The following is a 27651-nucleotide window of genomic DNA, read 5'->3' as shown; positions in this document are numbered from 1 at the left end:
AAGGACTCCTGCACTCAACCGGCGCGCAGAGCAGCCAATGTCACACACCTCCAAGGACTCCTGCACTCAACCGGCGCGCAGAATGGCGCGTAGAGCGGCGCGCAGAGCGGCGCGCAGAGGGCCGCGCAGAGCAGCCAATGTCACACACTTCCAAGGACTCCTGCACTCAACCGGCGCGCAGAGCGGCGTGCAGAGCGGCGCGCAGAGCGGCCAATGTCACACACCTCCAAGGACTCCTGCACTCAACCGGCGCGCAGAGTGGCACGCAGAGCGGCCAATGTCACACACCTCCAAGGACTCCTGCACTCAACCGGCGCGCAGAGCGGGGCGCAGAGCGGGGCGCAGAGCGGGGCGCAGAGTGGGGCGCAGAGCGGGGCGCAGAGCGGCGGGAAGATTTCTTGAGCATCAGGTTTGGCAGTCATCATTTTACCATCAGCCCATATAGAGGATTTGCTTCATTCTTCTGCCAGCATCTGCCTCCAGGGATATTTAGAATTGTACTCACTAACACCAAATTCTTGAAGGCAGTGTGTGTAATTGTTGTACCTGAAGAGAAGAGCAGAGTGATCCTGATGAACAAATATATTTGATTTAAAGATGGAACTGCAAGTGAAGGTGGCTATAAAATGACCAAAAAATATGATTTAAAAATGCCTTTGTTTCATACCATGAGGCACTGATTGCAAAAATAAGAATTCAGCTGCAAATGGAGAATTGCGTATCATAGTAACCAGCTATAAATTCATTGAGGCCTTTCAGATATAGTATTATTATAACATACACAGTATTAAACAATTTTCAATCACCAGTAAGATAGCAATGATCAAAAACGTGGAGCACTTCAGTTGTGAATCTACAGGGGTCATTTACTGAATCTTGTGCTCTTGATGTGGCCTCCTCTCTGTGATGTTTCTTTTATTATAATGAGGAAACTTGGGTTCTTTTAGAACAACTGTACTTTATTAGCTATAGAACTCATAGTATTGTGATCAGTTCTGGTGACATTATAGGAAAATATGGAAATTTTTAGAAGGTGTAGAGATTTTCCAGGATGCTGTCTGGATTAGAAAACATTTTATGATGAAAGGTTGAGTGATTTGGGGCTTTTCTCTTTGGAGCAACAAAGGATGAATGGGATAGATAGCATGGACAGCAAAGGCCAATACCATAGGACATCAGTTTAAGGTGAGTGGAGGAAAGTTTAGGGAGATATTTTTTACAGAGAGATGGGTGCCTGATTGAGGTTGATACAATGGAGACATAAAAAAGATTCTGAGATAAGCATGTGGATGTAAGAAAGATGGAGGATTATTGGCTCTGAGGGAAGTGTGAGGTTGATCGTGGAGTAGGCCTACATCAGTTGACATAACATCGCAAGCTGAGGGACTCATACTGTGCTGTACTGTAAACAGGATATTTGAAATATTGTAGCTGACTGCTACAAAGAAACACACACACACACACACACACACACGCACACGCACGCACACACACACACACACGCACACACACGCACATACACACACACACGCACGCACACACACACACACACGCACACACACGCACATACACACACACACGCACGCACACACACACACACACACACACACACACACACACACACACACACAGAGTGTGGCAGGTTAAGCTCACTCATTTACACACACACACACACACACACACACACACACACACACACACACACACACACACACACACACACACACACACACACACACACACACACAGAGTGTGGCAGGTTAAGCTCACTCATTTACTAGGGCTGGAAAAGTTGCTTTTATATTGTTCAAGTTCCCACCATTAACAATAGCGGGCGAGCACATCCATGCATATGAATGCCCTTCTTCCCCAGCCTGTGTTCTGCTGAGTTGGCTGGGTTGCTTGACCAATGCCATTTTAGGGCTGTTGGTCTGATGCTGCCCCAGCTTCTACCCTCCGCTGGTTCATTGTCTTGGGAGTCGTTTTAGCGATCTCTGACCGTGTCTGCTGCTGCATGATGTGCCGGCCCAATCTCTGCAATTGCGGGCCGCCAAATGACCACCCCCTCCCACAATCGGCGTTATAGTCTATAGTGTCCGTAGGTATAGTCTCAAAAGTATTTGGTGATCCAGGATGAGAGGGGTGCTTTGGCACAGGACCTGATGGATATGTCGGCTAGGGGGGATTGCTTCTGTCCACTGGGTGAAATGGTCGACCACTGTGAACAGGTAGCGGAAACCCTGAGAGACTGGCAAGGGTTCTACTATGTCCATGTGAATGTGGTCAAACCTGTGTTCCGTTGGCTCAAAAGGCTATGGGGGTCCTTGGTGTGTCGCTGCACTTTAGCTGTTTGGACCACCCCCAGACTTGTTTCTGCAATCTATGCCACACGTACTTGATGGCCATCAGCCAGACCGTAGTCCTGATGGATGGGTGTGCCAGCCCGTGGATGGAATCAAAAACTCGTCGCCTCCATGCCGTTGGGACAATAGGTCAAACCTACCCAGTGGCCATGTCGCAGAGGAGGGTGGTAATACCTGAGCCAACTGGAATGACCTGAAGCCAAAGGCCTGTGACAGTGGTCCTGTACTGCAGGATCTCATCGTCCTGCTGCTGTGTCTCTGCCAGTGCTGCGAAGTCCAGACCGTTGACCAGGGAGTGGATGCTGAGTCTTGGCAAGGCGTCCATGACCACGTTGTCTTTGCCCGAGGTGAGCTGGACGTCAGTGGTGTACTCCGAGATGTAAGACAAGTGTCTCTGTTGGTGGGCTGACCAGAGATCGGAGATTTTAGGCAGGGCGAAAGTCAGTGGTTTGTGGTCCGTGAAAGCCCTTCCCTCAAGAAAGTACTGGAAGTGGCAGAGGGCTAAGTAGAGTGCCGGCAGCTCCCGATCAAAAGCACTGTATTTTAGTTCAGGGAGCCACAGATGTTTGCTGAAGAAAGCTAGTGGGTACCAACTTCCTTCTATCTGCTGCTCCAGAACTCCACCAATCGCTGTTCCTGAGGCATCGACTGTGAGGGCCATGGGTGCATCTGGTCTGGGATGGGCCAGGAGTGCAGGTTTGGCCAGGGCTTCTTTGGCTTCCACAAAAACACGTACGGATTCAAGTCCCAGGTCAGGTCCTTCTCCTTGCCGGACATTAGGATGAACAGAGGGCGCATCACTCAGGCAGCTGCTGGGATAAACCTGCGATAAAAGTTTATCATCCCCACAAACCCCGGCAGACCTTTGGTTGTACTGGGCTTCATGAATCTGCGGATGGCCTCTACCTTGTCGGGCAGTGGTGTGGCCCCGTCCTTTGTAATCCTGTGGCCCAGGAAGTCGAAGGTGTTCAGGCCAAACTGGCATTTGGCCAGGTTGATGGTGAAGCCGAACTCCTGTAGATGACTACAGAGATATTGGAGGTGCTGAAGGTGTTCCTGGGGGGGTTCTACTTGCCACAAGGATATCGTCGAGGTAGACGAAAGTGCCATCCAGGTCTCGGCCTACTGCGTCCATCAGTCGCTGGAATGTCTGTGCTGCATTTTTGAGTCCGAATAGCATCCTCAGGAACTCGAACAACCCAAATGGAGTGATGATGGCTGTCTTAGGGATGTCACTGCGATCTGGTGATATCCTCGCACGAGGTCTACTTTTGAGAAAATTGTTCCCCATGCAGCTTGGCCGCAAAATCCTGGATGTGTGGCATGGGGTAAGGATCTGGGGTGGTGGCCTCGTTGAGCCGGCAATAGTCACCACATGGTCTCCAGCTCCCAGTTGCTTTAGGCACCACATGCAGGGGCGAGGCCCATGGACTGTCTGACCTTCGAACAACACCCAACTCCTCAAACTTGCTGAACTCTTCCTTGGCCAGTCAGAGCTTCTCTGGGGGAAATTGTCTTGCCCTTACGTGGAGAGTTGGGCCCTTGGTCAGGATGTGATGTCTGACGCCATGTCGTGGCATCTCCACTGTGAACTGAGAGGAAAGGATCGGTGGAAATCCTGCTAGCACCTTGGTGAACTCATCCTCCGAGCTGTGGATGAAGTCCAAGTGAATTGCCGAAAACCTAGAGCCCCTCAGTGCGATGGTCTGGTAGGTCTCGGTGTGGACGAGTCACTTACCCTTAAGGTCTACTAGGAGGCTGTGGGCTCACAGGAAATCCCCTTGGAGTAGTAGTTGTTCCACTGCGGACAGCATTAACTCCCATGTGGTGACTGCCTCGAACTGCAGCTCGGCCCGATGAGAGCCATAGGTCCATATACTGGTGTTGTTGGAAGCCCTCAACGTGTGTCCCACTAGCCAGTGCCTAATGTCCAACCCCGTCGGGGGTATCACACTGACTTCTGTTCCTGTATCCATCAGGAAACATCTGCTGGACAGACAGTCCCAGACGTACAGGAGGCTCTCTTGGTGGCCAGCCAGCCATCGTGGCCATCAGTGATGGCAGCCTTGTCGTTTCCCTGGAACTCGCAAGGGGACTGGCATTGGAGGGCCTCAGTGCCCCATCTCCAGTGGTAGAAGCACCATCTGTCGCTGGACTTGCTCCTGCCTCTCGTCTGCTGTTCCTTGCTTGGGACTGCTCTGGTCTGATTGCAGGACTTTTTTTACGAGCCCCACGGTAGCCGAGCACTTCTGTTTCCCCAGAATGTCTGCCCATTCTTCGACGTTCCGGGGGTTGGTGAAATCCACGTCTGCCAGGAGCAGTTGGATGTCTTCAGGCATCTGTTTCAGGAACGCCTGCTTGAACATGATGCCGGGCTGCTCATCTCCCAGATGGCCAGCAGCTTGTTGATGAGTGCTGACAGGGATCTTTCTTCAAGCCCATCCAGGTGGAGCAAATGTGCTCCTCGCTCTCGCAGCGAGAGTCCAAATGTCTTGGTTAATAGCTCTTTGAAGGTAGTGTAAGTGCCTTCTGATAGTGGCCTGTGGATAAAGTTGGCCACTCTGTCTGCAGCCTGCGGATCCAGGGCGCTAACCACATGGTAGTACCGGGTGGTCTCTGCTGTAATGCCCCAAATCTGGAACTGAGCCTCCGCCTGGTTGAACCACACACTGGGTCGAACTGTTCAGAAGGTCAGGAGCTTTATGCCGACTGCGTTGACTGCTGCTTTGTTCTCCATCACTTGGTTTAGATTCCTTCTAAACCGTCAGGGTCACCAGTTGTAGCCGACCTCTACAAAGAAACACACACACACACACACACACAGTGTGGCAGGTTAAGCTCACTCCTTTATTAGGGCTGGTAAGGCTGCTTTTATACTGTTCAAATTCCTGCCATTTTTGTTGATTGACTGAGTCATCCATATGAATAACAATAGCGGATGGGAACATCCATGCATATGAACGCCCTTCTTCCCCAGCCCGTTTCTGCTGAATTAACTGAGCAGCTTGACCAATGCCATTTTAGGGCTGTTGATCTGATGCTGCCCCAGCTTCTACCTCTGCCGGTTCATTGTCCTGGGAGTCACTTTGGCAATCGCTGTTCGCGTCTGCTGTCGTGTGATGTGCTGGCCCGATCTCCGCAATTGCGTGCTGCCACAATATCACCTTTTCGCCCATTCTCTTACCTGTTTCCATATGCAGAACATATGTGTTGTTCTCACAGCCCAACTTCCCCACTTCGATGTGTCACATTGGGTGATGCTATGGCCTCGGAATCTGATCTGTAACACATTTACATGTTTCAATCAAAAGAAAGACTTGCAATTAAAGTTTGAAGTTTATTGTCAAGTACAATGTATCGGTGCAGTGAAAGTTTCACTTGCGGCAGCTTCCCAGGTACATAAAACACAATACACACCAGAGAATTATAAATTATATAACTATAATAATAAAAAAAAATTTACGGTTGGTCAAGATGCAACCTTCGTATTGCAACCTTTATGGGTTTATGTCATCTGAATGTATTTTAAAGACTACTTTTTGTTTATTGCTGCAAACACAATGGGGTAAATGAAATAATATTGGAAATCATTCATATAGACAGGAATGCAAGATTAACCCATATGCAACTGGAGTCAATGCAAATTCATGCTGCTTGCCCAATGTTGTTTCTTTTGTCGCTAATTCAGGTAATTGATAAAAAAAATAGGTTTGTCAGGAAAACCTATCGTTTACAAATCAATGCTGGCTATATCCAATCAGGCAAAATCTTCTGAGATGTTTAGTCACTCAACTGTTAAATAAACATCTACTTATTTCTGATGAGCAGATATTAGAGTGGCTGGTCTGCAATTTGTGGACTTTCTTTCTTCACTCTCTCTCTTTCTGCAGAGAAAGGGCTGTATGACCGGCTGCAGCGAAGGAGCATTTATGGAGGGATTTCTCTGCCACACAGCATTCTGGCAAGTGAGGCCCACTATTGCTTTTTCCCACAGTTTTTATAAATTGTGCACTCTAGCACTGTCAACTTTCCCATGCTGTTTAAAAATGATCTGCTATTGCTATTTATTTCCTCTCTCTCTCTCCCACTGCAACTTTCCCATGTTAAAGTTTATACCTTCGTTTTAATCTTTTCTTCCTGCATTCATGCAAAAACTCAGGTCATTTCAATCCCACAATGCAATTACCCATTTCACACTTGCCTGATTGCAAAGCTGGCATCTGCAGATGCTGGGGATTGAACTAGTGGTCATCTGACGCCATCGTGGAGCTGATCTTACTTTCACACTTGACACTTTAAAGGCTGATTGGTGGTTAATTCCTGGGATCACCTGCAAGTATGAAAGGGCTCTCTCTCTCTCTCTCTCACACACACACACACACACACACACACACACACACACACACACACACACACACACACACACACACACACACACACACTCTGTCTCTCTCCCCCCTCACCCCTCTCTTTCTGTTTGTTATTCTCTCTTTCTATTTCTCTCTCTTCTTTCTCAAGAGACAGTTCCCCCAAATTATAGATCCAAAGGACAAAGGGTAAAGGGCAAAGGGCAAAGGGCAAAGGACAAAGAACAAGACACCAAATGTAGTCAAGCATTTCCTCTGAAATCTTGCTTTTGGAAACCATTTGATCCTGGGTATCTTTACTCTCATCATTTTGTTTATTTTGCTTTTATTTATATGTCTCCCTGTCTCAGATTCAATATTAGTTTTCTCATAATGTCTCAGATGCTATTCTTATATTTTGTAAACTTTCATACACAGTAATACATCCAACATGCCCTTAGTTAATTTATATTATTTTCAACATTATCTGCTTTTAAGTGCAACGGGAAGATAAAAGCTATTCCTCAATCACTTCACTTCTAACTTCACTTGAATCTGCTACCTCATCCAGCAGGCCATCAGTGCACAGAACTGCTTTTGCTGCCTGGACATCTGGTGGTTTCTTGCAGAACACCAATCTGTTCCTCTGGACACCTGTGACCATCTGTTGAATGCTCCTGTTGGTTCTTTTGAACATCACCATGACCAGTGGCAGGGAAACAGGACAAAGACCAACAGAAAGCAACAGCTCTTTTCTGGATGCAATCTCTGTAATCAACTAGTTAGACCTTTAGTTCAGTGGCCATATTCCCAATTTTGATCACATTTACTCTCTCTTACCTTTCCTTCGACATTGATCATTTGTTTGGGCAATAGCTGAATAAAGACCAACACTAAGTTAACATTCCAAAGCAAGTTTATACATCAAATTGTGATGTCAAATGGAAGAATTAATGACACTGGGATAGCAAGGTCATGCATGGTTGTTGCCATTCCCAGAGATCAGCAGATTCATTCTTTGTGGAGCCACTTATTATTTGGTGCAGTTTCTCAAAGAGGATTACAGTAAAATCCCCAGTATCCAGAATTCAAGCAAATGGCAACTCCATTACAACCAGCAAAATATGGAAAATAAATTAAAAAAAGTTAAATAAAAGCTGAAAATTGTAAAAGTGGGACTTCCTGCTGGCCGTTGATAGAGTAGCAGCTTTTTGAAGTTGCTCCAATTTAGCTTACTGTTTCCAACCTTATTCGTAAAATCATCATTGTTTACTAAATTTAACTGGATTAATGAATGTAACTGTCTTTAATATGGCTACAAGGAGCAAAGCTATGAGGAAGGAAGAAGAGTCTATCATGGATTTGCTTTGACAACATAGCAACGAATCCTCTGAGGAATTACAACAATTTCGAAATGAATTTAAGCAGATGGGTGTCAAACTAGATTCTTTTCAAAAAACCTTAGAAAAACATGATAAGCGTAGTCAAGGTAATTAATCTTTGGATGGAAGAATGGATGATATGCAAAGGCTCTGTAAAAACTGATCAAAGATTCATCAAAAAATAACCCAGAAGATTATTAATTTAGAAATCAGAAGCAGAAGAAATAATTTATGAATACTGGGCTTGGAAGAGTCAACTGGGAGTGGCCAGCCTACTAAATTTTTTGCAAGTTTTCTGGTTGAATTATTTGGATCTACAGTTCTGCTGACTCTCTTTGCAATAGATCGTGCACACAGATCATTGATTCCTAAACCAGCTTCCGGTCAGAGCCCGTGTTCATTTATAATCTGCTTTCATGAATTTCAATCTAAGGAGCTTTTATTACATGAAGCTCATTGCAGAGGAAGAATTGATTACAAAGGTCAGAAGATTGGTGTCGTAAAAGTCTACTCATCTGGGGTTAGATGTGAATGTGCCAGGATGCTACCATCAAGGTTTAAAGCCTACTTTTCTTTTCCCAGCATGCCTTTGAAATACACTGAAGGACAATTCTAAAAAGTGGCTTCATACCATTGAAAAAGGCCATAAATTCTTGGAAGACTATCTACCATCTACTATTTCTCCTTCTGGGTAACTGATTCACTAATTCTTGCAGCTGTTTTACTTCTTGATTTTTTTAATGTTTAACTATTAGAATAAGATTTACTTAGTTAATGCCTTAGTACTTAAATATTTTGAGCAGAGTTTGCTTTTGATATTTAAATCATTTAGCTTATGAAATACTAAACTTTTTTTATTTTGAAATAACTATTTAAATTAACATTTTAATTGTTGTGTTTTTACTTCAAGGATTTTTCTCTTCTTTTTGGCAATGTTATATTATGGAAACATAATAACTATTTCAGTTTTTGTTCTTGGCATTAGTTATACTTGTTTTGTTTTGTCTCATTTGAAAATTTTCAAGGTTTCATTATAATTTTGGAGTTTTGCCAGGAGGAGATTTTCTGGGGATGAGTAAATTAGTTAACTGTGTGCTATTTATCTTTTGGTTTGCTTTTTGGCTTTGGTTGGAGGGAGGGAGGAGGTGTTCATTTTTCTTTTGAAGTTGTTTTGGCTTGGTGTAATCAGACCTGTTTTTGGCTACTTTACTTTCGATGCTTGCTTAGTATGTTTGATATTAGTTCTCTATTTTGTTTTGAGCTTCTTATTCTTTAAAAAGATAAAATGGATCAAGTCATTCAGTTACTTAGTTTTAACATCAAAGAATTAAATCATCCTGTAAAACGAAATAAGATTTTTGCTTATGCTTGTGGTGAATCACCACTAGCTTACTACAGGGGGAAACCTGTGTAGCTGCAGAAGAGCACTGGCGGACAAGGCAACACAATCACCCTCCGAGATATAAGCTAGATTTGGCCCCTCGAGGTCAGTCTCAGAGCTTGCACAGCACTCTCACAGCCAGCTCTATGGAAGTTTATGTAGAATAAAGCCTGTTGAACAGACTTTATGTTTTGTGTCTGCTTTTTGCTCGATAGTGCATCACAATGCTAAAAAAAATTAAGGTCCCAATTTTATTTTTGCAAAAAATGTTTATATTGATAACATATGTCTTTGGAGAAGATGGAACGGGCTGCGTTTTCACTCATCATTTCAGGCCGAATCCAGAGGGGTGTCGATTTTTAAAGATCACACAATTATCTTAGTTCAACATAATGTTGGCTCAGAATCAAATGGTCTTTTTTTTTATTGTGACAGGGAAATTGCATAATAAATTGATGTTTATGCTTTGAATGTGGAGGACCATAGATTTTTAAAAAGCTTTCTAAAAAAATATGGAACACTTCATGAATTTGTGTGTCATCTTTGTGCAGGGGCCGTGCTAATCTTCGCTGTATTGTCCCAACTTTAGTATATCTGCCTGCTGAAATGAGCACTGACCCTGGATTTTTAAAATTATTACCTGATTTCAGTCTTTATTCATCAGTGATGGGTGAAGACTTTAACTGCTGGTTAGACTTGGTTTTATATAATTTGTCTAATAAGCCAGCCATTTTGAATAAAATGGGGTATTATTGAAGTCTGGCATTTTTGTAATTCAGAAGACTGGGAATATTCACGTTTTTTCCCTTCATATTCATCATGCATATTTGTGGATAGACTATTTTTTATATTAGTCAAATGATCCCATTAATTTGATATTGCGAATATAGAAATATAGGCATTTCTGATTATACTCCTGCATTACTCTCTTTAAACTTTCCTTGTCACCCCCAAATAAATAGACATTGGCATTTTAATTCAATCCTACTATCTGATAAGGATTTTTTAAAAGTTCTTGGAGGAACAAAGTACTCTTTATTTTGAAAAACATATTGTGGAAGAGACTTCTAATCTTATTGTTTGGAACACTTTTAAGGCTTATATTAAGGGACAAATTATCTCTTTACTGCAAGCATTAGAAAAAAGGTTAATCAAGAGAAAACTAACCAACTGAAACAATTAGATCAAAGGTATCCTCTGAGTCCAGACCCTGATTTATATAAACAGCATGTTGAAATTAAAACTAAATATGAGCTTCTTCTAACGTATCTAATTGAAAATTAACTTTTTAAAAGCTAAAAGTCAATTCTATATTCATGAAAATAAAACTGGTAAACTATTAGCTCATCAATTAGTGGCCAAATGACAAATCAAAGAAATTCATAAAGCTCATGGTGTTATGATAAATGATTATTTAGAAATTAAGGAATTTTATTCTGAACTGAACTAATTCTCTTAAGGATAATATGGCAATGAATTTGTTTTTTTACATCAATTGAATATTCCTGTACATATTGAGGTTACATATTCAAATTGCATAGGCATTCAACATTGAAGTAAATTACAGTATCTTCCTGTGCATAGTTTATGTTATTCTTGTGTATTCAATTCTTTATCAGTAGTTATTGGAATAGTTACATTCAACATCTCATTTTCTCTTATCCAAAACATGGAATTGGGCTACAGAATCCCTTCCAGTTTAAGAGGAATACTAGGCAATACTGATTAAATAGGAATACTCTCAGTTGTTCTGCACTTATCTAGCTGAAACCTGCAAACATTTCTCTTCCACTCCTGAACCGTCACCTCCAGGGCCCACCAGGATCTATTCCAAGCACCTTTGTATTTGACTCTCATCAATCATATTCTGCAGCGAGCATTTTTATGGCCTGAACAGCACCTTTGATTGTCTTTCATCATTTATTTTAATACTTACGCTGTTATCTTCAGTCTGTTTCATAGCCATACATTGAAGTCATTCTTTTTTGAGAGAGATAATCAGCATAAAATTGATATTATACTGTTTGGAGTTTATTCCACATTTTACTGCTCTGCCAAAAATTCAACATAATCTTGTTCAGTTTAAAACTTGTGAATTCATATTTATATCCTCACGACCTGCAAATAGTTCGTTAAACAAAATGACAATGCTGTCATATTATTTTTCTTTAAATACTGAAGAGTTTGAGTTTATTATATCCATGGATTATCAGAGAATGATATTTATTTTTAGACAGATTTTGGAATAATTCCCAGAGCAACAAAGCTTAATTACCAAGATAAAATTACTTGTATTACCAAATGCAAGTTATTAACGTGTTTATTTTGCTTGGACATTTATTCACCACACACTTCAAATGATCCTGAAAGGGACTGGTATGTTGGAAACTTGACCTGGAAAACACAATTACTGAATGATGTCTGCAGAGGTTTCAGTCTGAGATTTCCAGTAGCATAGAACACATTATAAAAGCCTTAAAAATTACAATTAGCTCTGTTTTTGACATGTGCAGTAGGTATCGAGTATCAGGTGACAACAACCAGCCAAGGAAGTCCACCCAAGCTTCACAATTATTATTCAAATATTCAGATTGATATAAAAGAATTACAGCTTGGTTGCAACATCTCTTATGCATCTTCTATCAGCAACTTATCTTTACCTGGGAAAGGACATATCCAAAGGAACTGTTTCCTTCAAGACTCACAACTTCAATCGTCCATTTCCCTCAGCTGCTTTCCTTTTCATTGCACTTTCCTTGAACAGAAAATGCAACACTTGATCTTGTATGTCATCCATTTCTAGTGACCCAAACATCCTCCATGCAAATAAATTATTCATTTGCATTTCTTCCAATCGCGTGAACTGTATTTGGAGCTCACAATATGGTCCTTACCATTATGAAGTGTTCAAATGCAGATTGGGTTTGTAATTTGCCAAACACAATTGTTCACTCCTCAAGGACAAACCTGTCACTTTAATTCCTCTTCACAGAATTACTCTGATCCATTATTTACAGTTCTGAATGACGGCCAATATAAATTCTAGAAGCAGCACATTTTCCTTTCCTGTTGATGTATTGCAGCCTTTGTGTCATGATCTCAAGTTCAACAATACCGGATGTTGTATCAGAACATGTTCCAAAATAAAATTGTCCATCTATAACATTAAACACAGAAATGCTGGAGGAACCCAACAGGCCTCATAGTGTCCATAGGAGGTAAAGATATATAACCAATTTGTCAGGGTTGAGCCCTTCTTCAAGATATGAGTGAAAAAACCGGCAGGCGCCTGAATTAAAAGGCTGCAAAGAATAGAAGAATGGTCAGGGGGGAGGGGTACAAGCCAAGAGACAAAAGATGTTATAGATAGGAAGACAGGAGAGATGAATGGGGGAGGGTGGGGTTATTTTTTGGCTCTGTGAGAGCAGAGCTGGGGGAAAGAGATAGAGTGAAAAGGGAAAGAGATAGAGCTAGAGGAGAGGAGAAGTTGATGTTGATGCCATCCGGTTGGAGGGTGCCCAGATAGAATATGAGGTATTGTTCCTCCAATTTGTGTGTTGCCTCAATCTGTCAGTGCATGAGATCATAACATTTTGGCAAGGGAATGGGGTGGGGATTTGAAAAGGGTAACCATTGGGAAATCCAAGATATTGTTGTGGACAGAGCTGCAGTGCTTGGTAAAGTGATCTGCATCCAATGGGGACAACAATGGAAGCATCAGATACAGTAGTTGACACCAGCTGAGGTGATAAGTTAAATGTTGATCCACTTAGAAGGACTGTTTGGGACACCAAATTGTGGTGAGGGAGGTGGTGTGGTGCAAGTCACAGGGATAGGTGCCAGGGGAGCAATTGTGGGAAGGGAAGACTGAATGAGGGAGTCATGGAGAGAGTGGTCCCTGTGGAAAGTGAGAGAAGAGGAGATGAGGTGGGATTACATAGTAGGTGGTGGAAATGTGAAGCATGATATGTGGAATGCAGAGGCTGATGGAGTGGTGGGTAATGACTGTACTTGTGGGCAGAGAGGGCTAGGGCAGTTGTGCAGGTTAATGGAGGATTTGTGGGTGAGGGCCTTGTTGAATGGTGGTAGAGGGAAAGGCACGTATTTTCCTCCTTGTTCATCTGTAATATTATCTCAGTTTTGCTCTCTCCACAGTTATTGCCTGGTCTTCTTAGTATTTTTGCTTGAGGTTTCAGAAGAGCTCTGACTTGGATTAATGCACCCATTTGTTTCTGTCAGAGATATTCTCTTGTCCAATCTATCTCTCTATCACATTATCTTTGCCTGGGGTTGAGAGCGCATATAGGTGATTCCCTTATTTTTTTACTGGTCATTTCTCTTTGAACAGATTTTGCATCACATCCTCCAGACCTCACCTCACCTCCAATCACATGGCGCTGAACCTCCAGATTCTGACTGTCACTCATCATAGCCAGACCCTTCCATTTCTTGACCCAATTCTACAATCTCAATGGTGACCCTTCAGCATCAGCATTATGACAGAGGCTGTGACCTCAACATTATCCACTGGCACAACTATTTGTCCACGAACCTGCATCCTGATATTCCCAATGGACCTCCTCTACATTCAATCCTAATCTTTCTTGCACAGCACTCTATGAAAGCTAAACTTCACTACAAGCACATACTCACTCACTAGGACAGAGGCGAAGAGGGTCTCAGTTTGAATACACCAAACATCACTTACATTTTGGAAGTTCGAAGAGAGATTTGTCGGCTAGTGATTGAAGACTTGCCCTTCTTGTTCACCAGGGCAAACACAGCATTTAATCTGGTAGATAGGTGATTAAAAGATGCAGCTGTGTCTACCATTCTTTTCTCAATGGAGCTGCAGAAACTGAGAGAGGAAGTGGTGCAAACTGAGTGATTTTAGAGTGCAAAAAAATCCAGTTGCAACCCAATTTATATACCTATGTGCAGGAACTGTTTTTATCTATTGAAAATGGATGAGTGCATCATACTAATCAGCATACAATATGCGTGATTATATCCAACATTGCAAGCTGTCAATATGCCTTTATTCATTGAAAACCATCATCACCATTTTACAAAGCCAGAACTTGTGTGTATTTGGCAGCTAGGGTTTTCAGTACAGTACAGCTCCTATCTTCCCACTCAGACAACCCCTGCCCTGGTAATCTTGATGACATATAAAAGACACAAGCAAGTGTCTACACATGTTATGTGCCTGCTTAAAGCTGCCATTCTTATTCAGGGCCCTACGGCCACCCTGGGTTCAACAGCATATTTAAGTAAAAACCTTGCTTTCTTTCCACCTCACGTCACATAATTTTTTTTATTTGTGTAGTTGGTAGAAGAGCAGTACAGAAGAAACCAAAACCTGACTGCTTCACAGGGAAGGGGGCTCATAAACTTTGAGCAGAGTCCTAAGGTGACCATAGCTAAAGTAAAAGGTTGAGAATAGCAGGTCTCAGCTGACTCTCCAAAGGTAAATTTAATTTTTTTATACACTCTTCTACATCAGCACAGATGACAGTTTTGCATCATATTAGTTGACCAGTGACGGAAGCACTCAGTTCAGAGTTGTGAAAATTTAAGTCAATATACAGATTTAAGTTGGTATATATATCTTTTTAAAATGATGCAAATATTGCTGTATCGTTTTTTTGTGTTGCTTCGACTGTCACACCTCAGAGTGCATTCACACTGCACTGATACAAATTGACATGAGAAATACACCAAAATTAAATTGAATTATAAACTTGAACTCCAGGGTCAAAATGAACGCAGAAACGAATAGATTTGAGATCTTCCAAAAATAAGTATTCTTTTTTAAAATATTTAATTTTGATTTTTTTCCATAAATATACATAGAAAAACTTTCCAATATTATATAAAGCTTTTTCTTTACAAAAAAACAACCCCCCCCCCCTCGCTTTCAGACACTGACAGAGTTCTCGTTTATATTGATCATCAGGAATTCTATATGGGCAATTAAGTTTGATACAATATAACTGGCTACATAGATTATATGTCACTCCTCAGAAATTAAAAGAGTGGGACCCAACAGTATCGGATAGATGTTTTCATTGCAAACAAGAGACTGGATCAACATTACATGCAATTTGGACATGTTCAAAATTTAAAACTTTCTGGGAAGATCTAAACCTAATATTAAACAAAATCACAAAAAATAATATACGAAAAGATCCGAAAAAAATTCTGTTAAATAATATGAGCCAAAAATTAGGACTAAAATTAGATAGAGTCCAAAAAAAGATTTATTATGATAGCGTCCAAGATCCGAAAAAAATTCTGTTAAATAATATGAGCCAAAAATTAGGACTAAAATTAGATAGAGTCCAAAAAAAGATTTATTATGATAGCGTTAGCAGTAGCAAAAAAATGTATTACGACAACCTGGAAAATGGAAACAAACCTTAAAATACAATAGTGGCATACAGAAATAAACAAGTGTATTCCATTAGAAAAAAATTATATACAATCTGAAAGACAAGGGTACATTATTCGAACAAATTTGGGAACCCTACCTAAAATATGTCAGAGAACCTCCATTTCTTAAAATGACATGGTTATGAGCAGGATAAGATTTAAATATGTGAAAGTGGATGATACGACTTCTTTGCTTTTTGTTATTTCTTTGATTTATATGTTTTATTTTTTTATTGGGTTTTGAAGGGGGTGGGGAAGGGGAGAGGGATGAAAGGGGAGAAGGGGGGAAGAGGAAATGTCACTGTGTATATATTAGTAATGATCATTTGTGAACGTTGTTATTGATATGACTCAGAGTGCAAGAAATAAAACATTTAAAAAAATTCTATATGGGGAAGTCACCTGCATTCATACTTTAGCAGTATTCATTATTATCCTTTTTATTATTACTATATATTTATAATTACAATGTTTCAATAAAGTTTACTTTTCAACATTAAATACAAGGTGGTTTAAAAATAAATACAACTTTTACTTAGTCCCATTGTAAACATTCTTCACAGACATCCGCTTTGGCAGCTTTATCCTTTTCATGAACCTCACAGGAAGTCTTCCACTTTGTTATTAGTCTTGAAAAATCGTTGATCCTGTTTGATGGCATTTTAGTCTTTTTTACTATCTGCAGCTCTAGGTGGAGCCAGAAGGCCCTTTTATAGTGAAAATTAGCTTTTTGTAAAGACAGGTTTCCTCTACCTTTGAGATGATCCACTTACCTGAATAAAAGGTCCAAAGGTGGATTGGTGCGTCCAATATGATCTAGGTTTCTGCTGTCAAGGGTGGTAATGTTAGAGGTGGAGTGAATTCATTTCACCTCTTTTGTAAAAGGATTGCCATTGAAAGTGGCTCCATACAGGAAGGTAAGATGATTGACGTCACGCTGACAGCCCCATCATCCTGTCGTGCTGTCACAGAGTGGCCAGTGGAGCTATCAGGCTGAGCTTGCTCACTCCGCTCTGCTCCCTCAAGCTGCCTGCTCCTTCACACCACCTCTCCCTCATGCCACTCCCCTGCCCACTGTTAGGTCTGCTTTGTTCATGAATGAGTGAGTCAAACTCCAGACTGAGTCGAAATTAAGGTTCTTTGTTCTTTATTGCCGGATTGTAACACTTGCAACTAACAGTGTTAGTTGGAGAAGGCGTATTCTGCCGTTATCAGCAAGTGATGTTTTTTTATACCTCAGGATACGTACTTAGTAAATTATCATACCATGACATTGTCCAATGAATAAACTGTTGCTATCCTTCTCTGTTAGTCTGCTGCGCATCATTCTTGTTAGTGCAAAGCTTATCTTGAATGTACAAGGTCACATCTGCATTCTGTTACTCCTTAGTACTGGGTGACTCCTTCTCCGGTCCCATCTCATGATGTTTTTACCTTACAATCCCTCCTTTGTCCTCTTTAGAGGACAATCTTGCCCTGACTACGCTACCACCACGTTACATTAGTTCGCCTACTATTGCCAAGCTCTATACGGGTTTTGTTAACGGGGTTTTTCGGCTGGTGGGCGAGGGCTCCCCCAACCCTCCTTTGCGTATACCCCCATTCGTTTCCCCGATCCCATTGCCCGTTTACAAGTTTCATTCCCATTTGCCCCCAAGCAAATAACTAGCTAACCCCCCAAATATTAGTAATTACCAAAGTTAACATATAGTCTACAATCTATTTCATAATGTTTGTTCTACAATCTATTTCATAAACCCTCCTCCCCGTCACATTCTCCATCAGACTACAGATCAGTCTCTGCAACTTTTGACGCCTCCTGTGATGTTAGATAGTCCCGCTCCGCAGCCTGCATAGCTTGATATTTCGGAGGCAGCTCATCGTGGTTGGCAAAGGCTCTCTCAATGGTCCTCGTGACCAGCGTTCAAATGCATGGAATACAACAACAGCCACAAGTGATAAAAATCGAGACAGAAATGAACAATCCTAGGAAAAGTTGTCCTAACATTGTGCCCCATCTCCCAAACACTCCATGTAACCAGGACAAAACAGGGTTAGAGACTCCAGATTGGGCTTTTAATTCCTTCGCCAATGCCTTAAGTTTTGTCAGCCCCTTAGTGAGTGACCCATCTGGCCCTGTGTTATTAGAGATAGAAGTGCAGCATAGATCGAACTGGAAGGTGCTATCCTTGTCTTTATCTATCTTCAGAATAACTTTGGCCCTGCATGGATCCGAACTACTCTGTTGGCTTGTTTGGCAACCCATCAACAGGAATGCCCATAGGGCCCTCGGCATTGTCCACATTTGTGGACTCAGATCAGAAAGATATTTGTCTGAGTCCCCGTGATCAATATTTTCTCCTTTTATGGGTCGGTCTCTTTCTACTTTCTCATTCACTACCCGGTCCCATGCTTCAATATTCAGTCTGATAAATTTCTCTCCCTCCGAGGTGGAATATCCCAGGATTTCTGTCTGCCTGTATTCACACCCCATCGCTTCCTTCACCATCGGACCCAACTGTCGGGCGTGGTGATCTTTGGCAATTCCCAAGGTTACATGTGGCACACTTTCTACTCCGAAGCAGAACTACTCCATTTGTTCTTCTGTCATGACAACCATAGCAGCTATTCCCTCCTTACCCACAAAGATAAATGGACAATGTATCATTTCTGTCTTCCCTTCTTTTAGAGAGTCCCACCTCTCCTCATACTCCTGGTCCGGGTGGATGGTATAGTTTAATGTTACATGCATAGGATCCAGTGGATATTGGTAATCCCCATACTGAGGAATACTGGTCCTCCACTCAAAAAACTGTTTAATCAACCCTGGGCCTGGTTCATCATACAGTAGTCGACTCCAGATAATAATAACCTCCACAGAGTCTTCTGAAGCATTGGTTGTAGTCATTACTATAAACTGTCCTTCCCTTTCTATTGTGTCCCCTGGATATGTTAACCGAAGGCCCTTCTCAGAACATTGTATGGTTATTCCCAGTTTAGTAAGAATGTCCCTTGCCAATAAATTAATGGGGCAACTTGGCACAACCAGGACAGGTGCTCTAACCCTTTGTCGTCCAAATGTCATGTCGATGTTATCTGTATAGGGCTGTGTTTCCCTTATCCCGGAGAATCCTATTGTAGATAATGTTTTGCCCGAATATGTGCTCCCTGGGGGCTGTTTAATTACGGTCGTAACCGCTGCCCCTGTGTCAATCATAAATTCAATTTTTTCTCCATTTACCGTCCCCCAAATTTTCGGTGGCTCCCAGGGAGGCGTGATTTTTGATTCTCCAGGGCCCCGTCACTAATCAAATTCAGCACCTTCCCTAATATCGTCATCACACTGGGGTACCTGGACTTGTTGATCACTCTGCCATCCCCCAATTTTCTGGGGCCGATCAATGTGTCCACCCCTACCCCTTGCTTGTCCTCTAAGATAATTTTTTCGGTCATAGTCTAGTGGTTTCACGTCTTTCTCTTTCGTCCTAACTATGTCCAGGCGGGCATGTCTACTCTTCTTTTTTTTTGTGCAGACTCTCGATTAAAGATTTTCCTTTCTATGTCCCGTTTGTATAATTGTATAAGACTCACTTATAAATGATTTATTGTCAGAGTACATACATGACATCACATACATCCAGAGACTATGAGAGAGAGAGAGAGAGAGAGAGAGAGAGAGAGAGAGAGAGAGAGCATAGCGAGAGAAAGAGATAGAGAGAGAAAATGCCTTGCACTGGCCCCACTGGGAGAAAAGTCTTCAGATTAACACTTTCGTTTCATGGTTACACCTTTAAAAGGTTCTCATCCTGTGATCACTGGTCTGGATCAGATTGGGTCTCCCACCACTGGGAACTATCACTCCTTCCTTCCCTCCCACCTCGAGTGAGCTACACGTCAGCCCACAATGTCTGCCCTGGTCCCACAATGGTGGGGGTGCGGGAAAGAGGGAGGGAGAGAGGATAAAACAGGATCCCATTTGATGCGGAGCTGGAATTGTGGGCACAAAATTAAAACCAAATTGTATTTCTCTGCCCTGCCCCACCTGGGGATTTCAGGGCAGCACCGCCACAGATTGGGATTGGGAGGGGGAGTGGGTGAGAGAGGAGGGGGGGGGAGAAGAGAGAGAGGGGGAGAGAAGAGAGAGGGGGGAGGGTGAAAGGAGGGAGGGAGAGAGCAAACCCGGACACTTCGTGGCTGGAAACTGGAAACAGGCACTTTTCCTTTCCCTTCTGTGTTTTGTTTCTTCCAGCTTATCTAAGACCCTACGCTTTAGAATTTTGTTTTCCTCACCTGTCAGGAACATCTCAGCACTCCCGGGTAACCACCCCATCTTCCTCCAGCGATCTACACATTTTCAGAGAATTTTTTGTTTCTCCAATGCCACATTACTGGTATTTCGCTTCCCTAACTCCTGATTAATTTCCCTAATAACTTGGTCAAAGGTCTTAGCAGACAATTGTGCAGCCATTGCTGCAGGGTCGCTTCCTAATGCCTCTTTTAATTTAGGTTCTTGTCCGTTTAGAGGATCTATGTTAACGAAAATCGCTTTTAAAAATGTCTCTTTGCAGGCCGGATGACAAAAATTTTTTAGTGAAACAGTCTCTAAGTCTGGTCCTCCAGTAGACCTCAGACTGTCCTGTATACTCTGATTGCTCGTCTTCCACTCTCTGTTTTCCCAAAGAGGTCTGAAAGTTAAATTACAACTAGGAAACCAAATTTTTTGGGCTATATTTTTGTCCAGTTTCCCTGTACCAATCTATGAATTTACGTAACTTTATCTCCTTGGTGATGCTGGGAATACCCTCATTTAACTTATCAAAAATACTTCGAATAAACCGGGTGTCTCTTAAGATTCTGTCAACTTTTTCATTGATATCTCCTACCTGATTTGGACACAGCTTTTGCAGCCTTTCGTCATCGTCCTTGTACACCAGGCAGGCGTCCCTGAGTACTCTTTTTGTCGTCTCAAGGTCTCTAATGTCCGCTGTGGTATTCCACCACGGCGAATTGGGGAAATAAATTCTTAAGTTTTCAAGTGTACAAACATTATCATACCTACCGGACATTTATAAGTGGGTCTTTATATACAATTGAGACCAATAAGCCTGAACCTTCGTTTTCTTTCAAAGCCCAACCTTCACGTGGGAGATTTCTCCTCTTAATAACCAGTTTAGGGCAGAAAACTCAGGTCCCCAATTGTTCATAGACCACCTTCTCACTCTATTGGACTTTGCAACGACACAATAAAGACTTTTTAAACTCTAGTAGTTTGTCGGCGAAGCACTTATCAAATGTCATTCAACCACCTTAAGGACTTTTCTTCTCTCTTTAACCACTTACGTGATACAATCCCGGCAGGTGACGACCTTCAATTATGGTCGTCTAATTTGTCCGATCTCCAGTTCTTACTGACAATCATAAAGATTTTAAAAGAGAGAATTTTGTTAAAACAGGCTTCTCTGGACCTTTTTATCAGCCGGCTGAGATGATTGTCAAGAAAAACAGAAACCGTCGTCCAGTGTCCACTCACCCATCATGTCGGGGTCACCAAATTGTTAGGTCTGCTTTGTTCATGAATGAGTGAGTCAAACACCAGACTGAGTCGAAATTAAGGTTCTTTGTTCTTTATTGTCGGATTGTAACACTTGCAACTAACAGTGTTAGTTGGAGAAGGCGCATTCTGCCGTTATCAGCAAGTGATGTTTTTTTATACCTCGGGATACGTACTTAGTAAATTATCATACCATGACATTGTCCAATGAATAAACTGTTGCTATCCTTCTCTGTTAGTCTGCTGCGCATCATTCTTGTTAGTGCAAAGCTTATCTTGAGTGTACAAGGTCACATCTGCATTCTGTTACTCCTTAGTACTGGGTGACTCCTTCTCCGGTCCCATCTCATGATGTTTTTACCTTACACCACCTCCCTCAAGCCTCTCCCCTGCCCTGCTCCATCACACCACCTGCTCCCTCATGCTGCCCACTCCTGACGGGGCTGTCAAGAAGCCGGAGTGGTGGGGCTGTCAGGCAATGGGGTGGGAGGAGGGCTTTCAGATAGCGGGTCAGGCGTGGGGGGGCTGTCAGGCAGTGGGACTGTGGGGCTGTCAGGCAGCAGGGTGGTGGGACTGTCAGAAAGGGGGTCCTACTGTGCTAAATAAATCCTGGCCCCAGGAAGCTGGCACGCTGCTCTGGGCTACATAAAATGCCTTTTCCAGTCCTCTGCATAAATGGTAAATCCTTTCATTTTGAAACATGAGCAGGCGATAATGTGGCTTTTGTGCATAAAACACTCTAGAGTTTTACAGCTCAGTTCAACTTGTCTATGTTGACCAAGTTATCTACCTGAACTGATTCCAATTGTTTGCATTCAGTCCATTTTCTCTAAACCTTTCCTATCCATGACCTGTCTAAAAGTATTTTAAATGTTGTAATTGTACCCGCCTATATCACTTACTCAGACATATCATTCCACCTTTTCATCACCCTCTGGGTGAAAAGTTTGTTTGAAGAAAGATATACTTTCCTCTTATACTGATGACCTTTGACCTTATCTATACCCCTCATGATCTGGTTCACCCCTCAGCTCCTACACTCCAGGGAAATAAAGCTCTGCTCCAGCTTGTCTCTCTGCAACTCATGCCATCCGGTCCCTTCAACATCCTATGAATCTTTTCTGAACCTGTTTTTGCTTATTGAGGTCATTCCAAAAGCTAGGTGAGTAGAACAATACCCAATACTCCAAGTGTGCTGCCATCAGTGTCTTGTGAGGTTGTAACGTGGGGTGTCACCCATTATACTCACTGCCCTAAATGATGAAGTCAAGTGTGACAATTGCTCCTTTTACCACTCAGATGACATATGGCTCCACTTTCAGGGAACTACGCACTTGTACAACAAGCCTTCTCTGTCCTGCAACACTCTCCAAAACTCAACTGTTCAAATCTTGCCCTGGTTTAAAATGCTATATTTTGTATTTAACCAAGTTAAATTCCATGTCATTCCTTGACTCAGTGTTTTGATTGATCAAGATCTTGCTATAATTGTTGATAAGCTTTTCACCATCCACCAGATCAGCAATTTTGGTATCTATAAACTTACTAAATATTGTTATCCAAATCATTAATATACATCACAAACTACAGTCAACCCAGCATTAATCCCTGCAGCACACCATTGGCTGACATTACCCTCCACTGCCACTAGGCCTATTTTGTATCATTGCTTGCTCATCTCTGTATTCTAATATATCAAACCAATTTTCTATCTCAGACATTGGCAAAGTATATGTAGCAAATCATGGATTAGCTGAAAGATTGGGTGAACAGTAGCAGTTGGAATGTAATCCAGACAAGTGTGAAATAGTGCACTTTGGGAGGTCAAAATCTTATGGGACACACAGAATAAATGGCAGGGACCTGAGGAGTGTGGATGTACAAGTTTAAAGCTCCCTGAAACAGGTGGGTAAGGTAGCAAAAAAAAGGAATTCATGATGCTTGTATTCATAAGTTGATGCATTGTGTGTAAAAGTTGTGAAGTCATGTTGAAGGTGTACAAATCATTGGTTAGACTGAACGTATAGTATTGTGTACAGCTCTGGTTATCACACAACATGAATGCAAAAGGTAATGGACTTGGCCGAATACATTACAGGCAAAACTCTACTCACCATTGAGAAAATCTCCATGGAACGAATGGAGACCAGCAGTTATCATCAAGGATCCACACAAGCCAGGACATACCCTGTTCTTGCTATTGCCATCAGGAAGGAGACACAGCTGCTACAGAACTTGCACCTCCAGGTTCAGGAATAGTTGCTACCCCTCCACCATAAGACTCTTGAACAATAGACTAATTCAGATACTTATTTAGGGACTTGCGCTTTGCTCATATTTATAATTCTGTGTTTACAGTTTGTTTCCATTTCTTTCTTTTGTTTATATTGAACTAATGAGTTGAAGGTCAATTGATCAGAGATGTTAACTGAAACAAAGACATTACATTCAGAAATGCAAGAGGAAAGTTTACAGTGAATGGCCAGACCCTCTGATGGGCATTTTCTTGACAGGTAAGTCAATTGTTCCTTGAACATCACAACAAGGGCATGAGGGCTCAGGTTGATTGACACTGGACTGTAAGGATTGCAAACTGGAGATTACAACAAACAGCAATGGAGATTAAAAGAGCAAACATCAATGTGCACAATCCCAAATGCACGACGTGATGTGCAAACATCTTGCAAAGCCTTGCCAAAGTGAAGGCACATGCGACTTTCGTACAGGAGTGTGGCCTGCCATATCTCAGGAACTATTGGAGGTGGTCTCAATGGTGGCCCATGGGTTGTCAGGATGTTTGGGAGGGATGATTGTTGTGCCTCAGGTCTGGGTATCTTGCTGCTGAGAGACAATTATGTAACCATTGACATTAAGAGGGTGGTTGGGAGGAATTTCCTCTTGGTGGATCCAGCATATCATTTTCTGGGATGGTGTCTGGATTGTAGTGTATAGGCCTAAAGGAGGGGTTAGATATATTTGGATTGTTTTCTCTGGAACATCAGATGTTAAGGGGTGACCAGAGAGAAGTATATACCATTATACAATGAGAGGCATTGATAGTGGATGTCATCAGTCTTTTTCACAGGGTAGAGATTTCATATACTAGAGGATATAGTTTTAAGGTGATAAGGGAGCATTGAAAGTTAATGTGCAGAGAGTGGTAGTGCTTGGAACACTTGGGTAGGGAAGGTGGTAGAAGCAGAAATTATAGCAATATTTAAGAAGCATTCAGACAGAAAGGTGAACAGACAAGGAACAGAGGGACGGAGACCATGTGTAAATGGGAATAATTTAGATCAGCATCATAGTCAGCATATACATGATGGGCTGAAGGGCCTGCTCCTGTGTTGTGCTGTTCCATGTTCAAAGCATCAACATCCTTCAATAAGGAGACTAATATTGCATATAGTATTTCAGATTTGGTATCACTGATGCAGAGGTTCTCAACCTTTTTCTTTGCACTCACATCCCACCTCAAGCAATCCCTATGCCATCGGTGCTCTGTGATTAGTAAGGGAAGGGAAGGTTGAGAATCACTGCTCTAGACCCAATTGTGACTGAAATATTTTGCTTGAGAAAGATTGTCGTTGGCCCATTTCCTTTGGAATTATGAATCAGTGCACATAACGAGCCAATGAGGTACGATTGAAACAATGGTTTTCAAACGTTTTCTTTCCACCCACATCCCACCTTGGAAAATCCCTTACGAATCACAGAGCACCTATGGCATAGGGAATACTTAAAGTGGTATGTGAATGGAAAAAAAGTTTGAGAACCACTCACCTAATGCCCTTTGTAACTGAGACGTAACATTCCTATAGCCTTGAATTCTCCTAATGATACAAGAATATTCTATTAGCTTTTGTCATTATAATAGCCTTTTGCAAGTCATGTATTTGGTCACCTAAGTCTGTTTGCAACTTGGACCTCTATGATCTTTTACCATTTAGATAAAATAAAATATATTTTTCCTGCCGAACTGGGCAATTTAGCATTTTCCCACACGAGTTTCTGCTTGCCAGATTTCTTTTTTTCTCAATCACTCAACTCATTGGTTTCCCTTGTAGGCTCCTTGAGTCCAAATCTATCTGTCTTTATTTTGTCAGTAAACTTAGCAACCGCATATTTGGTGTCTTCATTGGTCATTTTATTTAAATTGTAAAATATATTTTTCAAATGACACATTTTGTCAACAAGAGCAAGACCCACTTATGTTTATTCTCTGTTTCCTGTAAGCCAGGGAATCTCCCATCCATTGCTAATAATGCTCTCCACAAGAGTGGGAATGGCAGAATGTCAACCCTGGACATGAGGTTTTCATGTTCCATAATAATCTTTAATGCAACACCTTAACAAGTGCCAAATGTAAATTTATTATTATTTATCCACTGGTCTTCCATCATCCACAGCATATTTTACTTCTTCAAAAACTCTAATAACTGAGTTAAATGTAATTTTCCTTTTCATGAAACATGACAGTCTTGATTTTTTTTTGTGTCCTGCAGCTCCTGATGACAACTGATCAAATAGGGCTACTAATTTCATCCTGACTACTCCTACAGTCCTTTCTCATCAGACAAAACAATAACCCTTCCTGTTGACCACACTTGGATGAAACATGAGTGCAGAATATATTCTGCATGGGGAACTTCACTATCCCATTGGCAACAGTGACTTGGTAGCACAACTATGAATGAACTGATCGAGTCCTGACTGGATCCGCAGCAGGAAGTGAATGAACCAACAGGGAGAGTAACCTTAACCCTGTCCCGACGACCTTTTTCCCTTTAATCTTCCTTTGGCAGATGTGTCGGACACAACCACATTCTGCAAGTACTTTCAATGAAAAGTTGTTCCTGAAGGTGTGTCGCCACTATCAACTCAAACTCAATTAGGAATGCATGTTACATGCTGGGCTTGCCAGTGACATCAGATTTGGAAAAAAATGAATAGAATAAATGTCACAATTTATTGATTGAGAAGTAACCAAATAGTTTGCAAGGTTACTTAAAAAGCACCACGGAAGTTAAATTTGGATCATGTACATCCAAAATGACACAGAAATTTGTGTTGGGACTATTTTTTACAACTTACATTCACATTACCATTTGGACTGAAAATCTAAACCGTTAGTTCAAAATACTTGGAGTTATTGGGTGATACTCAATACTGAAAAATTTGACTGATTATAATGAAATGAATTTGTATGTAATTGGTATGTATGATTTGTATGTGATTTTTTTGCATGAGTTTAGACACAAGATTAAAGAAGATGCATGCTTCCTGCCTAGACTAATTGTGTGACGGAGAAGGCAGACCGAAAGGTACAGACTTATAAAATGTTAGAAATAAATGCAGGTCTAAAAGGCTTCAAAAATGCAAAATAACGGGACACAATTATAGACTGATTTTTTTTAAAAAATGGATGTTTTGTGCACCCTGGTGATACTATACTTTGAGTGCATTTCACAGTTCCAGTTTCTGTTTCAGAAAGAGCTATAGAGTCATTGTAGAAGATGCAAAAATAATGTATGAGGATGATCGAGCAACTGTGGTCATAATCCACATGAAGGCTTGTTAATATATGGGGCTTTAATTTGAGGGGCAAATTAAATTGCAGTCTTAAAAATTTACAAAACAGTTTGATAGTTAGACATTAGAGAACGTGATTACCTTTACATGTTCCATTCAGTATGAGTAAGGTTTTTGCTGTACCCCTCCTTCAAACTTGAGGTAAGGTGGCTCAATTTCCACATTAGAATGTGAAAACCAAGTCATTGCCACAAATTCATTCTACAAATTTACTGTACCTTGCAGATACATGCCAAAACAAGAAAAAGTATGATTCAAAGAAAAATGGTAATCTGAAATCAATCATCCATAAAAGTGACTAATTCAGTATTTAAAATTGAACAAGGGTCTTTTTAAGGTGTTGTACAGTCTTTAGGTTTTGTGTGTTTGCTTCTGACCAAAAGCGCACCACAATTTATTCGACATAAACTTCCACAGAGCCAACTGTGAGGAGAGCTGCTATAAACTCTTAGAGTGTCTTCAAAGGACCGGCTCAGGCTTATAACCTGGAGAGTGATTGACACCCAACCGGGTGGGATTTGGTCTATTCAGGTTGGCTGATTGACAGCCGGCCAGGTATTGTCTTGTCCCCATGCTCTTCTGTAGGGACAGAGGTTTCCCC

The 27651-nt window shown here is 41.7% G+C and overlaps 1 long non-coding RNA gene and 1 other non-coding gene across 3 annotated transcripts; one reads left to right on the top strand and one right to left on the bottom strand.

The window, feature by feature from the left end:
* The first annotated feature begins 8392 nt into the window (after window positions 1-8392).
* Window positions 8393-26857, top strand: LOC138737608 (uncharacterized). 2 transcript variants are annotated; one of them, XR_011341060.1, is made up of 4 exons: window positions 8393-8573; window positions 8674-8782; window positions 23859-23971; window positions 25964-26857. It is a non-coding gene; the product is annotated as an uncharacterized lncRNA (long non-coding RNA). The 2 variants fall into 2 exon arrangements; XR_011341059.1 differs by having other exon boundaries at window positions 8393-8782.
* LOC138737816 (U6 spliceosomal RNA) lies at window positions 9979-10086 on the bottom strand. The gene has a single exon (XR_011341258.1). It is a non-coding gene; the product is annotated as a U6 spliceosomal RNA (small nuclear RNA).
* Window positions 26858-27651: the final 794 nt, after the last annotated feature.

The sequence above is a fragment of the Narcine bancroftii genome, chromosome 6 (genome assembly GCF_036971445.1).
Source record: "Narcine bancroftii isolate sNarBan1 chromosome 6, sNarBan1.hap1, whole genome shotgun sequence".
In the NCBI taxonomy this organism is placed as follows: domain Eukaryota; kingdom Metazoa; phylum Chordata; class Chondrichthyes; order Torpediniformes; family Narcinidae; genus Narcine; species Narcine bancroftii.
Note: the sequence above shows the minus strand (reverse complement) of the source record. Positions and strands in the feature narration are given on the sequence as shown.